The 16,439-nt window shown below is 42.6% G+C and overlaps 1 long non-coding RNA gene across 1 annotated transcript; it reads left to right on the top strand.

Annotated features, from left to right (window-relative positions):
* The first annotated feature begins 1,036 nt into the window (after window positions 1-1,036).
* LOC125183514 (uncharacterized) lies at window positions 1,037-5,121 on the top strand. Its single transcript, XR_007165652.2, has 3 exons — window positions 1,037-1,261; window positions 3,842-3,954; window positions 4,033-5,121. It is a non-coding gene; the product is annotated as an uncharacterized lncRNA (long non-coding RNA).
* Window positions 5,122-16,439: the final 11,318 nt, after the last annotated feature.

The raw sequence follows: 16,439 nt of genomic DNA, 5'->3' as shown, positions 1-16,439 counted from the left end.
ATCTCGTAAATTTAAATCAGGACTATCGATTCTCATAAAAGTGTGACCGGATAACGACCAGCCACAACAGAGACGATGAAAGCAATAGCCAGTTCGTGCCTTCTGCGGGTGTTCAGTTTATAAATACAAACTCAACGCGCTGCGAAGTTTTCTCTCCGTTCACGACTGCAAAAGCGGGGAAAAAAAAATCAAATAAAAACAAATTCAAGCCCAAACGAGCCCAGAGAGGCGCTACCGTTCTGGGGCAGCGAGAGGACACGGAGCCAATCTCAGCCACGAACTTTACCCTAAACTCACGTCGGTTTAGGACGCGGTGCATCCCAAAGCAGAAGGGTTAGGAGCACACAGGGGCTCACGGAACGTTTCGCGACTGTTGTGGGAAGAGGCTGGGCGGCCGGGGAGCGACAGCCCTGCCCCGGCTTCCCCGTTACTGGCATCCCATGCGCTCGGCTTGGCGCAGAAGTATTTCTGTGTTTGCTAATCCCAGCCTATTCTGGTTTTAGCTCGGCAGGCCACTGGCCGCCAGAGGAAAACCGAGTAATACGGTATCGATTATTAAAAAAATAAAAAAGAAATAAATCCCGGGAAATATCTACTTTGATTGAACGCTCCGCTAACGCCTTTTGGAGGGATCGATTGCATTCACAGCTGTCCTCGGGTTTGATCTTGGGGAAGTGACTAATAGAAGGAATATTCGTTGTGCGCACCGTGACAGGAACCGAGGGAGCCGGCCGAGGGGCGGCGGGGCCGGGATCCCCGGTGCATGCACCGTCTTCACCGGGACAAGGCGTACAGCCGGGCCGGGAGGGACGGGGGGGGTCCCGGGGGTCCCCGCCCCGGCGGCTGCCTGAGCCCGAAGTGGCACCGCAGAGCCGAGGGAAGGGCATCGCGCTTCTGGGCTCCTTTGTGTATTAATGCAGCTATCAGCAAATCCCCGATAACCTCCCTCTCCCTCTGTCAACACCCCTCAGCTCCGGCCCGGGCTCGGGGAAGAGGGATGGGACCTGCCACCAAGGGTCCTGCAGCAAGGGGTGCCCCTTTTGGGGGTTTCTCGGTGACAGATGTTGACGTTTCTAGGGAGCTTGGTAAACACAGGGTTGGACTGGACTTTTTCACAGCCCATGTGGTTTTCATCATTCCCCGTCAGGCTCAGACCAAAGGCAGGAGCTTCCCACTTCACACTCCTCATCCCCTCTCATCTTCAGCAGTCACTCAGCTCCGGTGACACGGAATAAAGAGCAGAGAAAACACAGGAGACCAGGTTCGCTAAGCAGTGAGAGGTGGGGGTGAGGATGGGGCTAGCGGTGGGAATGGGGGGAGTGGGAATCTCTGTGCCGCAGCACACAGGGAGCCTTCAGGTGCAGAGCACATCTGTGCGAGTCTGCATCTGGGGACAAACCGGGGTGAGCAAGGCAGAGGAGGGAGGTAAGAGCCTCAGAGCACAAAAACTTGCCTAGACTTCTCACCGGCTTCCTAAGAAGGTGAAGGTCAAAAGGGGCTCCGTCATGACAGTAGGGACTTCTACAGTTTTAATTGAAACTCCTTTGAACCAATAAAACATTTTTTTTTTTACTTTTGCATCAAGTCTACTACCTAAACAAACTCCTGTGCAAAAACATCAGTTACACTGGAAATGTCATGCAAGCCTTAATTCACATTCTTAACTTAGTTGTAAAATATTCCCTCCAGCACCCAGCAAAGGTGGAGGCTTTAACCAGACTAGTCTATTTTGCAACAAATAAAATCCCTGCAGCATTGCTCTGTAACATCAGTGGATTCAGCATTTGTGCATGGTTCTGGGGACAGATGGATCATAAAACAAAATTTGTTGGTTGGGGTAGTGTTGTTTTCCTCATGCTGCGCTGGGGAAAAAAATAGTTAAAAAAATAACACTGTCTAGAAACTGAAAGGTGATCCCATTTGAGCTGAGCCATTGAAGAGCCATGCATATTTCACTGTGCAGAAATATTATGTTGGAGGAACACTCCTCGCAAGCAGTATTAGCATGAACAATATCTTTAGACGTGGAGGTGGGTATTGCAGACAAGTAAGACTCTGTGGGGCTTTGCAATTTATTACATTTCCCTCCTCCTCCCCCATATATTTTATTTTTGCATTTCCAGCAGTGCTAGGAGGCAAAGCAATGATCATGGAAACAGAGTGATGCAAAAAGATTTGGAGAAGGCCCATCCCCTGGTCAGAAAAGGATGAGGATGAGGATGAAGATAAACACCCCAGCTCACATATATGTGAACGCACGTGTTCCCAAAGAACATAGATTAATTTAACAAGCTATCATCCTAGCTTCTTTAAAATCAGCTCACAAAATGAAATATTTAGATGTTAGCAGAGGATTGTACCTGATCCCATGATTACAATGATGTTGTGTGGGACCTACCGTGGCCCATTGCCCAGGGAGTTTTGGCTCACCTGAGCCCCACTGGTCTGCAAATCAAAAGATTAGGCTAAAAGAATATGAAAGTCCCTCAGTAAAGATACCTTTTCTCTCTTCAGATCAGATCTTTCTCACCCCAGGGTTTTGAATGCCACAATAAAGCACATAAGGAGCATAGACAAAAACACTGAAAATTCTGCTGAGACCTCTCCAATGATCTCTAATTAGACAAGAGACTCCAGAAATCCAGATAGTCTCCATGTAATCCCCTTTTAAAACACAGTGTTGTGTTTTGAGACTGGTTGACCATATAGGTTGCCTCCCACTTTCACCAAGGCTGAGACAGAACAAGACATGACCATTCCAGTGGGCTCTGGATCAGTCCTTACTGCAAGCTCCATATTCAACAATGTGCAAAAATTTCTCCTCTGCTTTTCACTGAGAAGGCAGCAGGGCAGGCTGTAGACTGAAAGCAATGGAAACCCAACAAGCAATCTTTTGGTCAGACCCTCTAGATTTTTTTTGCACTGCACTTGTGATCTGGCACTGGGGAACACTGCTTGGAAAGGGGAAGATAAAGCATTTAAAATAATTTCCACTACCAGAAAGGACATTTTTGCTCACTCTATACACTGCGTGTGATTCAAAATAAATGCAAATCATCGAGGTTTAAATGAAAATCTTATCTGCAACCTTAGCTACGATCTTATTCAAAACCTGGGAGTGGAGAAGGCTCTTTGGTAACCAGTCTCAACCAGGGTTAAATGCAGAATGTATAATGGGACCCTCTTCTGCAGACCTTATTCATTACAATCAGTGTAGTTTTGCCTTAGAAAATACTGCAGACAGGGTTTTTTTGAGCCACTAACCATTTTTCAATGTGACATTTTGCAATTTAAAATAATAAGTGAAAATTAGTTACCACAAATGCAGCATTTAAAGCAATAGTGAGCCCATGTTAACATTGATTTCTCTCTGTGTGTCTCCTTCTCTCTTTCTTTATAAAACTTACACACTCTGTCGATACAATACTACCCCCTTTGATAATAAATCTGTTGTTTCAAGCGAGGATGCTACCATTTCCTTTTCCATGTAATTTATAGCTATATTGATTCTAAAGCTCCGGTTCTCTATTTCCCTCCTGTTGTATTAAAAATGAGTTCTAATTGCAAGGCAAATGATCTTTGGTCAAAGCACCTCACAGAGTATTTTAACTGTGGCTAAGGAGATTTAATTTGATTAATAGAGAAATGAAAGCCTCGAACATCTTAAATGATAATTTTCAGCTTAGTAGAAAAGAGAGGCAGAGAAAGAAGGGAGGTTAATGGAGCCAGGGAAAGCTTTCATAGATCAGCACGAGCAGATGTTCTTTTGCTTTTCTGTCAACAATTCTGGTTTGTTGTGCATATAGAAAAACAAGCTTTTCAACTCTCACCACTATTTCAGCCTGTTGCCAGCTTTGCTTGCCTGCAGGATATCTGCTTATCTAGCAAGAGAGAAGGATCAGGCCTCCTCCCCTTTGGTCTAGAAGCAAAACAACCTTTCGCATGAGCTGTGAGGTTTGTCACACTCCCCCTCCTCTGCACACACATTTTCAGCCCTTAGATCTTTATTTCATAAAATTCCTTTCCTCTTAGAGACCAAAAAAAAACCTGACCGGGAGATGAATGGAAAAGCTGAGAAATATTAACTGCATTCAGGTGTGTGTTTGCTGAGAGGAGACGAAAGGAGCTCGGCCTCTTCCTCGAGGGCAGTGTGTGAGTTCAGAACCGTGGCCCTGCTGTCGATGTACAGCTGCATGAGGTCCTCTGCACCCTTGGTGTCTGCACCCGGTATGCAGGAAGGAGAAGGAAGGGAGAAGGAAGCTGCTAAGCAATAGGGGAAATTCAAGCAGCCATTCTCCTCTGTGAAGCATCTTTGGTAGCTACTTTGCATGCTGGAGGGTCAACACTGAATGAACAGTGATATATCGGTGCATGGGTGTGTCTTTTAGGACTTATGGGAAGGCATGCTTTTTCTTGGGTTTAATCCTTGGAGCAGGTATTTTGTTTAGTGCAATTCCCTATCAGTCCAGAGTAGCAGCACTAAAGGTGACGGAGTCCAGTTTGAGCCTTAAAATTGTGTTTGTTTGTCTCTAAACATTCTCCAAGGCAAGGAATAAGCATCAGCCTTTGAAACAAAACAAAACAAAATCAAAAACAATCTGCATTTAAGAGAAGATTAAATAATCTAAGATTTATCATTCATTTCTCAGTGGGTAGGACTTCTTTATTGGAGTAAAACATTTAAAGTAGAAAATGCCCGCAGGCATCAAATAGAAAATTCCCTTTCATCACAAGCGGTTAACTCCTGCTCTATTTGTGCTGTACAAAAGGCCCAGAAGTTCCAATGGGGGCTTTGTCAGAAAAGGGACAGTGGAAGTAGTGCCAGAGTCACTGTCTGTGGGGTAAACAATATCTGATCTCAAAGAGAAGAGGGTGGGAGGAAGGAATGAAGCTTGTCAGCAGCCCTGTCTTGAAACATACCTGCCCGAGGTGGGTTTGTCCCATGGCAGGCAAGGCAGTCTGCTCCAAAGACCCTGTCAGCTAGATGTCAAGACATTCCTTCAGCCGGCACGTGTGAAGACCCCTTTGGTTGTGAGGAGGAGTATGTGAGCTTAGCCAGAATGTCACTCCTGAAAATACTGATTTTTCTTGTCCAGTTTGGACGCACTCAAAGGGTGAAGAGATGCAAAAGTTCTTATTGGGGGGGGGGGGGGGGGGGAGGAATTTTTCCTTGCATACTGTTTCCACCTGTATTTAAAAGAATTTGGGGGAGGCAGAGGGGGGGAAAGAGTCACCTATATGTTTTCCAGATGCTTATCCACATCTATGAGACCAGCTCTTCAGGATCTCTTCATCAGTGCTCCAAGTATTTGCAGGATCCAAGTATTTTCAGGAGCACATGAGCTTACATTCTCCAGCCTGTACACATAGTGCAGCAATTCCATTGCTTTTATCCATGTTAGGATTAGGGTGGCCAAAAGACAAAGCTGATGTGGGGCAAGCAGGGGGACAACTTTGCAGGTTGAGGAGATATTACCTCCTTTCCCAGTCACAACGTGAAATTGCTGAGATGCACGGTCAGGTATACTAAGCTGCATCTCATGGGACAATGCAACAGCCTTGCTGTTCCTTAATGCATTTTATCATTCTTTTAGGTTTTTCCTTTCAGGTTTCTGCACTGGTTACTCTAGCTTGGATCCCATTACCCATAGTTTTGTGTTTTTGTGTGTAACTTAAAAACTGCTTTTCTTTAAAAGTCATGTGGGTCATGTGGCTGAAAATGAATGACAGGAAGTTTTTATCCATTTTTTTTTTATAAAAGCAAACATTTTTTCTTTCTTCCCTCATTCATTTGTTTGTTCCTTCCTTCCTTCCTTCCTTCTGCCCTGCCATTCTTCCTTCTGTCTTCCCTCCCTCCCCTTCAGACAATTTGAAAATATTACCCTAGTCAGTCAGGTGCGAATGTAAGGTGCATGTACCTCCATTTCCCTTCTGGAAGGCCCCAAAAGATTCACATGGGGGTGTACAGGAAGGAAAGGAAGATGTACTACTTCCCCAGATTTCTATCGGCCTTTTCTGTGCACGGTTTTAAAGCAATGCTTTGATCTGAGCAACGATAACTCTGCTGAGGCCAAGGATGATGTTTTACTCTCATTTGATATTTGTTTGTAGTTTGCTGTTGGTTTCATGACTTCCCTTAGTTCATTCATCCTGGAATTCACAGACTCAGACTCCTGCTGCAGGGGGAACAGAAATTTTTTTTTTTTCCCCTTGCCACAAAGTGTTTTCTAATAGTTGCCTCCTTTTCTTCTGTCCTTTCTTCTGCTTTAATATCTTTCATAAGTGTTACCATCTGCTTGGGTGCCTGGTATTACATGTTGTGAACAGGGCCAACAGTTTCCGAGGGGCTGGGACGGTGTTGTTTACTACTGAGCATAATGAAGATAGTTGTCTTTGCCTGGGGCAGGTGGGCTGGGTTTTGCATAGAAATGCAGAACATGTGCTGGTTTCCAGCTACCTACTTTTCTCCTAAAAGAAGGTTGAGCTAGTGGTGCTTGCTTAGTATGCAGGGACTCCTTCTCCTGCCATTTTCTGGCCCTTAACATGTTTAACCTTACAGAGAAAGACACAACATATTGTGATGCTACTAACTGGCCGAAAAGCACTATCAATTTTAGAAGTGATAGGTGCATGTCAGAATCAGCATAATTAACTGGAATGACAATCCTGTTAAATGTGCTCATGCCATTGCACTGGCAATAAAGCATGTGTAAATTTACAATTAAGGCCTGTCTTTCTTCTATACCTCGGAGAGTAGTGACAAACATTAAGAAGTTGTATAGCATCAGGAACTGAAGGGAGGTATTTATCACAATAAAAACATCAGGTGATGCATTTCCCAGATTATCGTACCTTTTTATGCAAATACTCTTTTTGCTGGAAATTTCAGGCTGAGTAATAATTATATTTCTGATCTGAAAGGTGATATTTCACTCTCTGGATTTTTTGTTTTCATTTGCAAGATGGATGATGACCATACTGTTTATCCACCTTGCAAAATGCTGTTTGAAATAGCCCTCGGCCCACATTATGCATCAGGCTGTACTTTCTTTACGCTGGTTGCACTGAACTTTGCATAGCCAAAGAGAAATTTTCAGGGATGCTGTGAAACGTTTTCCTACATTGTACAGAGATGCTCCCGCTATGGCGGCTGCTGGAAAGCATCAGCACAAGCAAGATAAAGGTGATTTAAAGTGCGTCTGTGAGTCAGGCGGTGAAATGACAGCCATCTTTAACCAGCCTGCCCCTGGGATGACCCTGAGCTCAGCTGGTTGTGAGATAGTTGGGTCTATTATGGGACAAAGGATCATATGTCTGACAGGATGCAGAGAACACATTATAGGATCACAGCTGAGTAACAGTGCAAGACATAATGTACATTTATTTGATGAACAACACAAGCAAATCTTGCCAAGAAAATTTAATTTCAACTATTTTGTTTATTCCAAGTCAATCTCTTTCTGCCGCCTATTTCAAGAAATTCATATTTGCTAGCTTTTTCTCTTCTAGGAACGAAACAGATGATCATGCTAGCAAAATTTATAAAGCTTGCAGAATGTACACTGATAAATTCATATAATGGACTTGCACATTTCTATTGTTTTCCTGCTTCCCATGTGGGCTCAATCTGCATCTATTCAACATTAGATTTCTAACATCTTCGTCTAAAACCACATATAATCTGGTCAAGCGAGGCTGGGAATGTCAGAATGAATGCAATAGCAGGAGAGAAAGAAAGCCAAGGGCTTGAAACTGCATACCGTTTGGTATGTGAGTAACTGCTCATGTGAGCAGTGCCAGGAGAACAGAATTTGGTGTGAAAGGGTTCTCAAGAAGGAGGAGAAAAATCTGAGTATCTTTCCATGCTGAACTTCCTTCACATCTACTCTTAGGAATAAGATATTGTAGCAAGGAATCTGATAGCCGCCATTTCAGTACAGGGAAAAAGGCTGATGGAGACACAGGCAGCGTCTATAACCTTGCACATTGAAAATGAGAGCAGCCCTAGCCTCCCCTCTGTAGAGCTCATCATATGCCATGAAAGAGAGAAACTACCACATTAAGGATTTGGAATTGGAGCCTGGGGAGGGAAGAGGCTTGCCCAAACTTCTTGGCTGATCAGTCCCCAGCCTCCACGTCCTGACTGCTGCCGCCACATCCCCTCTCTGACACAGAGATGTGGGAGGCCAGGCGTTGTGCTGCTTCAGAGGCAGTGCTCAGCACCCAGGGGGAATGCAGTGCTGCATGGTGTCTGCCAACACAAGCCAAGTGGTTAGTAATACCTGAGGTGGTTACTAACTGCTGGTGTGGTGCAGGAGAGAGGTGGGAGCATCATGTCTGTCGGAGGACAAGTCTCCGTGAGGCAAGCACAACCACGGCTGCTGGAGCCTCAGGCGGTGTGGAGCCCCAGTTCCTCTGCTGCCCCAGGGTCCAGCTTTGCCAGGCAGGAGGTGAAGGCTTCAGTCAGCAGAAGGAAAATTGAGCATTAACCCCCCACCTTCCCCGCTGCCCCCCGGCTGACGTGTCAGGGTGAGGAGAGCGGCGCGATGAAGTACCGCACCGCAGGCAAGGCCGGGAGCGGCTCTTCACTTCCAACAGCTTCCAAGGGGATGGGGGGTTAATCTGCTTCCCAGGCCCCCATGTCAGTAGCCACACATCCTATTGCTCTGGGCAAGCTTGAACCTGGCTCGGAGTCCTGTACAAACAGCTCACTCTTCACAGAGCTGCTGCACGGGGTGACCTCTCCTAATACATGGCTGGTTTATATTTGGGCTGATTGCTTCCACAGGGGGAACAACACAAAGTGATTCAGCGTGACCTCATTAGCTCGGCTCACACTGGTAAATGGATGACCAACATTACGAAGGCTCTGTTGTGGCAGCGCTTCCATCGTATTACCTGTGGATAGTATCATAATCTTGCTATAACCTGCTGCAAAGATTTATGCACTATGCTAACTTGTGCACTACAGCTGCTTTCTGTCTTATAAATATTGACTTCTGTGCCAAAAACAACAACTTGGTACAACAGGAATTAATCTTCTGCTTGACTGATGCATCTTTACAGACCAGTTTGTCTTTAGCAAATAGAGCTCAAGAGAGTTCTATGATTTAGAAAAATACTTTATAAGTTGATCTAAAATATAGGCTGTGATAAGCAGAGGCATCATTAAAGTGACATGGGGGCTATATTTTGCCTTCTAGATTTTCCTAACTGTACCATCTGTTTGTCATCTTGGCTTATGTGAAATTTTAAAGAAATTGACAGACTCTGCATCCTGAATCTTTTCTGCATTTCACAGTTTCTCTGATAATTTATCACACTATCCAAATGGTTTTAATTCACTCAATATTTTTTAAAAATATTTTTTTAAATAATAAAAAGTATCTTTAGAGGAACCTGGTTTATCAAAACACTTACCGATGTTATACCTTTTGTCCTCAGCTATAGCACTACAATGCGAGGGAAGCAAAGTGCATCCCCCACCTGGTGCTAGTCACTAAGATGAATTCACAATATTGCAGTATTCTGGAGTTGTCAGTAAAAAACAATATATGGAATCAAGGTACTAAAAAGATTAAAAGACTGAGCATTAGCTCATCTTATCCAAGATCCTTCTAGGAAGACTTTTGCACTACAGTTATTGAACAAAGATATTTTTCTATGCAAAAGAACCATTTAAGATATTAGAGGCAAATACAAGCTTCCTGTATTTTGACAATGGCCCTTTATTGAAGTTTGAGTTTTCAGGGCTTCAGTTACAGACATTTTTGTAAGCCTGTCCTTACTGTGCCTAAGAGTGAGAAAAGGTGAATACTGCCTGCTGTGGTGGAATTTTTGACTTGACTATACTTGTAGTGATCATGAAAAAGTCAGGAAAGTGTTGTGGTTTAGGACAAGATCAGCTCAGCTATGTTACCACATATTACGGTCTTATATTCTACAGGCTAGATCTGACTGACTTACAGATTAATTTTTATTTGGGTGGAGACTTCAGTGCTGCTTCTTCAATGACTTTCATGAAGCCTACTTCCACATACCCCTGAATAGGCAGGCTGCTGGCAAAACTTCTGCTCTGGAGGTGAAATTCATGCCCCTGAAATGGAGTCAGTCAGTGAGTTGTCTCCAAGTCTCCTAGGCAGCTGTTTCCTAGGCAGCTGTTTGGTTTGTAAGTACAGGTTTTACATTTCTCAGGAAAAAAAAATAAAAAAAAATACTGTAGGCATATAATACGAACAAATTAGTTGTTCTTCAGAGAGCTTATTGTTACATAGTGAAACTGAGTTTTAAGTTTGATAAGCCATTAGCTTTGATTTTTTTATAGTTAATTTCCATGCTTGCTCAATGCATAGGAACTCAAGCAAGCACTGCTTGTTTGCACTGGTTGAGCTTTATTGCAATCCCAGAAATGGAATGTTAAAATTTTATGATGTTTTATCCATAGAGAATAGATACATCCATGCACTTAAAATTTGGTGCAGAGTGTCTTCAAACAAGAATTGCTTTTATCTTTTCATGGGGGACAGCTAGATAAGGTAAACCAAGACTGAGTTTTAAGATTCATTCCTTTATGGGTCCTAGCAATGCAAATATTCTTGTACAGGAAAAGAGTATTTATTTTGTGGTCAATTCCTTAAAAAAACAACTGAACTGATTAAAATCACTTTCAATCAATAGGAATTGTAATCAGTAGGAATCTTCATCAATAGGACTTTGGATATGTTAACTGAGAATTCAATTTCTCTTGTGATTATAAGCTCTACAGCTATTTAATTACTCCAGGTGCAATGCTTTTATTAGAAATAGGTTCATTCATAGTGAAATGCACTTAATTCAGGCATTTTTTAATATATAGTTCTAAGTAGTAGCAATGATTGTTTTACCAAAAAAAAAAAAAAAAAAAAGGAAGTTACATGGTTGGAATCCTTAAGTGGGTTGGAGATAGATACAGATCTGTAACTGCCTGATAAACTGTACAACTAATTATAAATATGCCAAAGCACAGATGTGATCTTCAGTAAATACATGTTCATACCAGTATATTAATGGATTTATATGAAGGAAATAAAAACATTTTGAACTCTAGGAATGATGAATATATGGAAAGTAGCATGAGCTGTAGTTTAGATATGCTAATTTACAGACTACAGACTACAAGGTAGGAAACCTTATGATAGTTTAAGTCTTATTCTAAATTTAAACCTATGAAGGAAAGGATATTTGGTTCTTTATTCAGTACCTTCCACAAATGGGATGGCTAATCAATACCACAGTAGTAACTCCAGTTGTTCTTCTGTAACAGAAAGCCAAGCCAGATGCTAGCACTTTGGTAGCATTCCTGATCTGTGGCTCAATGAGCATCAGTTGGAGCTGTGGCTGATGGCCCAGGACTGGCCACGTTGCAGTGGCCAAGTCTGTACAGGGGAACCCTCACCTCGTCTACAAACACTGCCCACTCTCAGTGTGTCTGTCTGTGCTCCTGCAGGGTGGGTTACCCTGACACTTTGTCTTTTTTCAGGAAGCTGTGATTTCATTACATACACATCAGAATAGTCCCTCTGTTTCTGAGAAAGGAAAGATTCTGTGGAAAGGGTTTCTCCCTTACATGGCTTCAATCTGGAGACCTTAATCAAACAAACAGATCACAGTCAATGAAGTATACACAATGTTTTGGGTTTTCATAGCTCTGTTGAGCCATAGTCCACCAACTCTTCAACTCCTGACAGTACTGGGAAATATTTTTTGGTGTGCTACCCAATCTTACAGACTTGCTTAGGCTGTGACATTGTATTCACTAGTTGTTCCTTCATACATATATACAGAGAGGCACAGGCATTACTCTGGATTTCTACCTATGGAAAGCTATCCTGTTGCTTCAGACTCTGAAAGCAGACTCCATGAAAGCTTTCATGCTTGATCTCAGGTCATACAAGACTTTTATTTTTTCCTGCTGAAGGTTTGAGGAAATTCTTTGATCCAACTTCAACTCACAGAAGAGTGAGGCAATGAGCCTTTTCACAGACTACAACTTAAAAACAAGCAAGTAAACAAGCAAACAAACAAAACAGAAAAACACAGAAAAGGATATCTAATCTCGGTATCTGAATGTTCTTCCATGAAGGCCAACAGACCCTTGTGTGCTCTTGGCTGTAGTAACTAAATAAGTTTGAACCTATTTAATCTGATCGGCCTCCTAAGCCTAGGCAGATATGGATATGGATACACAGATCCTATTTGAAATTCACCTACTTATCCTTCATAAATCATAAAGATGTTTTTATTTATTTTTGTAGCTGCAAAGTGCTAAGCATGTTTTGTTGGCCTGATTTTGTATGATGACAGATAAAAGCCTATAAAATAGCAGACGATCTGAAATAATACCAGCAGGAATATGTAATGAAAGCAAAGTAATAGTGTTTACAAAATCAAGGCTTATCATGCTGTGTAAAGCAAGGCTCTTATTTCAGCTGCATTCAGATCTGAGCTCTCCTCACTGGTTTTGTCTTAATAACAAGCACACATCTCATACTGGCAAATAGAGCAATCCCTATTGAGAATAATATGCCCGTTGTTGTCATAATGGATCTCCACTGACACGTTTAACAGCTTGAAGGTATACACTTCAGCCACTATAACTTACATTAATTAATCTTTATTACATCATTACTGCCTTATAAAAAAAAAAAAAGCAGAACCCCTGCAAGAATTTGTCATTGATATTAATGAATATGCCAGACTTTAGTAAAGTTAAAGTTAAACTTTATTTTTAAACAGAGATGCTCTAAGAACCTTGTGCAAACAGTGAGGCGATAAAGCCAGTCAACTGAAACTCCGTTCTTCATCATAGTAAAGCATAACGGTAGCATATTCTTATCTGATGATAAGTTATGGGTGTCTGTGTTTAGAATTCAGAGGATTACTAAGGAGATTATCTGATCTGTCAATCACACTGATATCTTGATGGGTTGGAATACCGCTGCAAATTTAGCATAGTGTCTTTGCTCTAATGCTCATTCTGGATGTCATGGTTAACCAACATCTTAATTACATATAATAAATAATTTTTCCAATGGCTTATTATTGTAATGCAAGTCTCAGTAGTGCCATGTAAGCAGAGTCCCTAGCTGGGAATCACTCAGAGCTGCAGGGTTCCACTGAAGCACTACTACAATAAAGAATTCAGTAAGTCTCACCCATAATGAGCTGAATGAATTCGATTCTCACCTGCTTTGGAAAGTAAGCGTGCTCAGGCCTTACCAGGGGACTCAAATGACCATACAGACATTCCAGGTACAGTGAGCACAAGCCATGGCATCATGGCCAAACACTTGGATGCAGAACTAAGTAACTAAGTTGAAATAATCAACACATATCCACTGCTGCTGCTGTACTGATCGTTATGGTGATGAGAAGAAGCCTCAGTGTAGTCAGCTGGAAATAACTTCTCTGATTAACCTAGTGACCAACATCTTGGTGTCTAGTAGGACATGGAGTTTTCGTGTTGCCCTGTTGGCCTCCAGGTTAATATGCATTGGCAAGTTCACCTCTCGTTTTTACCTCATCCTCCCTGCTTTCCTAGGACAATTTTTTTTTGTTCGCATCCCTCTGTCTGTCTGCTTGTCTCACAGGAGAAAGGGCTTTTTGGTGAGGAGAGAAGGCTTCCCAGGGAGAGATGGACACATAGCTACATGTTACTTAGCATTCTTGGTATGGGATAAATGGAATTTTGCACGAACAGCTATGTAAGATGGCTTGGAGATAAGGGGCAGGGGTATAACAATACAAGGCACCAGAGGAGGGATTTATAGATACTCCCCAAAGCCCAGTAAAAAAATCTGATAAGAGGGAACAAGCAGTTTCAGCACAGCACTTCTTCATTTGCATGCTTCAGATTTCTTCGGCTTGTTATCAGTGCTGTTTAGGCAACCCCAGGTCTAGAACTGCTGAAAGATCTAACGTGATTCAAACATGAAAGCTTTCTGAGGTGGCAGCTGCCAGGGCTGACTGTTCTGCATCACAGCCTCAAGTGGAATTGCAGCAGGATGGTGACGGTGAGCTGTCGTTGGGGCCTTGTAACTCTGCAGAGGAAGGGAACATGACTTAAATAACTGTGTCCCTTAAAATATGGCATTGCTGAGGGAAGCTGGTTTCATCAAAAACTGTTATTATAGGATACAGCTACATCTATAAGGGTTTATCAGCATAGAGGCCAGGGATGAGTTTCAAAGACTGAGTGCTCACTCTTACAGCAACGCAAACTCCTCTGTGCTGTGCACTGCACCTTCATATAAAACATAGTCACCTAAAACCTAGATATCTAAAAATCAACACCATTAATTCTCTGCCTGGGCACTGAAAACAAGCACAACAGTTACATTGGATAGTATATATGACATGTTCCTCTTTTCTGCAGATGAGCACAAAGCAGTAACTATTGTACATGTTTCCTGTGACTTTCTGCCACAGTTGAATACAGAGAGTACAAAAAGGACCCATAACCCATAGCTAGGCTAGTTGATGAGAGATAAAATATTTCTGAGGAAGATCTGAGAAGGACTCGAAGGACTAACAGATATGAATTCCAGTAGTTACATTTTTAAATTCATGGTCAGGCTCTAATATAGTCATTTTACATGGAAGCTCTTGTGTTCCTGTCTCTAGATACCACTAGTATGAAGTATGTAGATATCTGTATGAAGTACCCCTGAGTGTTTGCTTCAGGATTGCTCACATGCTTATCCCAGTAGGAAATGGAAATGATCTGAAATGATCAGCTACAGAAAAGCTGCATGGACACACATGAGAATAGTCATAGCCAGGCAATGGAAAAGTTGATAAGTCATTAGCTAGATAAGATTTAGAAGAAAATATGGCCAAAATGTGACAAGTTATTTGCAGTTAGCATTAAATTAAATTTTTGGTGCACAGTTCTAGTCTATCTTAATGTGTTTCTAATTAAACTTTTGCCATCTGTGCCTGGTATGTGTAACAGGTCCTCTGCAACTGAGGCAGAAAAAGATGATCTGCAAATACAAACTGTGCCCTGTAGAGGCTGTGACTTAAATGTGAGGAATGGAAGGGAGAACTACAAAGTTTGTTTCACCTCATTGATGCATCCCCGGAACAGGAGAATGGCTTGTGGAAGCTGCATGATTCCCACTGGTCCCTACGGTGGGGTGGGCTGTCTTGCTTCACCATTTGCACATCTTGGGCCAGATCTTTTCCTGCCATAGGGTACACATCAAAAAATACTCCTGGACTGGAGAGGAAAAAGTCCCCTGCGCTTCTTACTTCGGACTCGATAACAACAAATGAACAAAGTGACCTTTCATAAACATTATACAAAATGATGTGCATGCCGTGTTGTTCCCAGTTCAAAGAAACAGCTCTCTGCTTTAAAAATAAAATGGTAGAAATTGGTAATTTAACGGCATGTTGCAAGCAGTTTTCAGCTTTCCCTGCTGTGAATCAAGTCCATGTCTGCCTGTCTTAATCAGGATTTTATTTAAATAAGTTTCATTGTACCACAAGAAACAAAACTGGCAACTCATTCTCTTGCAATGAGCTGTGTTGTCCATGGGGCCAGTTCAGAGCCTCTCAGCAGTGCTGGCAGAATGGAATTTTGCAGCCCCAATGTGGGAGGACTGGGCTTGTCCTGCTGCTGGACAGGGAAGGACGAAGGAAGGGCTGGAATCAAGGCAAGTCCTGGAGAGCCGGGCTTGCTCTTTCTTTGCTTCTGGGGTGGGACATCTGCCACATCCCCTCGCTCAACTTTCCAGGGCTCTGCTGTAGGCAAAGCAAAGCTATTTTGCTGTTCCTACCAGTCATCTGCCTGAGGTAACGGCTGACTTTACCAGTGGCAGTGCCAGCTGTGGTTATTAGTTTGTCACACTGAATGTTATGTGAAGGCAGACCAAACAGAGGAGCCACTCTCAATAGCGGTGGGAGAGAGGTTTCGATTGGCAATGTGCCTTTGAAACTGTCTTTGCCCAGTGAAAGGCTGGCTGATCTTGTTTACTGCTTTATGCAGGTATTATTTCTACCTCCTGCTGTGCAATGTGTGTCTTGCCTTTGAACTCAAAGATCACAATAAATTATCCCCTTCATCAGAGTTTGACTCACATTGAGCAGGGTGAAAGGGAAAGAGGCAGCATTAGTTTGATCCTGGATGTAATTTAGATTTATTGAGAAGTGTTAGACCATGGGTCTGTCATGCCCTTTCCTTGCCAAATAGCCTTTCTATTGCAGGAACACCAGCCCTACCTCCTCTGCTCTTCCTTGCCTGTAGGACTCTCCCTAGACAGAAGACTCCACTGCCTGTTACTCACCATAAACAGTGCGGCTTGAATGAAGCAAAGAGTTTGAATTCAAGGAGTTCCATAATTTACCCAAACTCAAGCAATGTGGGATCATGCAAATTTTTTTTTTTCCTATTGCAA

This window comes from Anser cygnoides, chromosome 2 (genome assembly GCF_040182565.1).
Source record: "Anser cygnoides isolate HZ-2024a breed goose chromosome 2, Taihu_goose_T2T_genome, whole genome shotgun sequence".
In the NCBI taxonomy this organism is placed as follows: domain Eukaryota; kingdom Metazoa; phylum Chordata; class Aves; order Anseriformes; family Anatidae; genus Anser; species Anser cygnoides.
The sequence above is the reverse complement of the archived record's forward strand: the minus strand, read 5'-3'. Positions and strand labels throughout refer to the sequence as shown.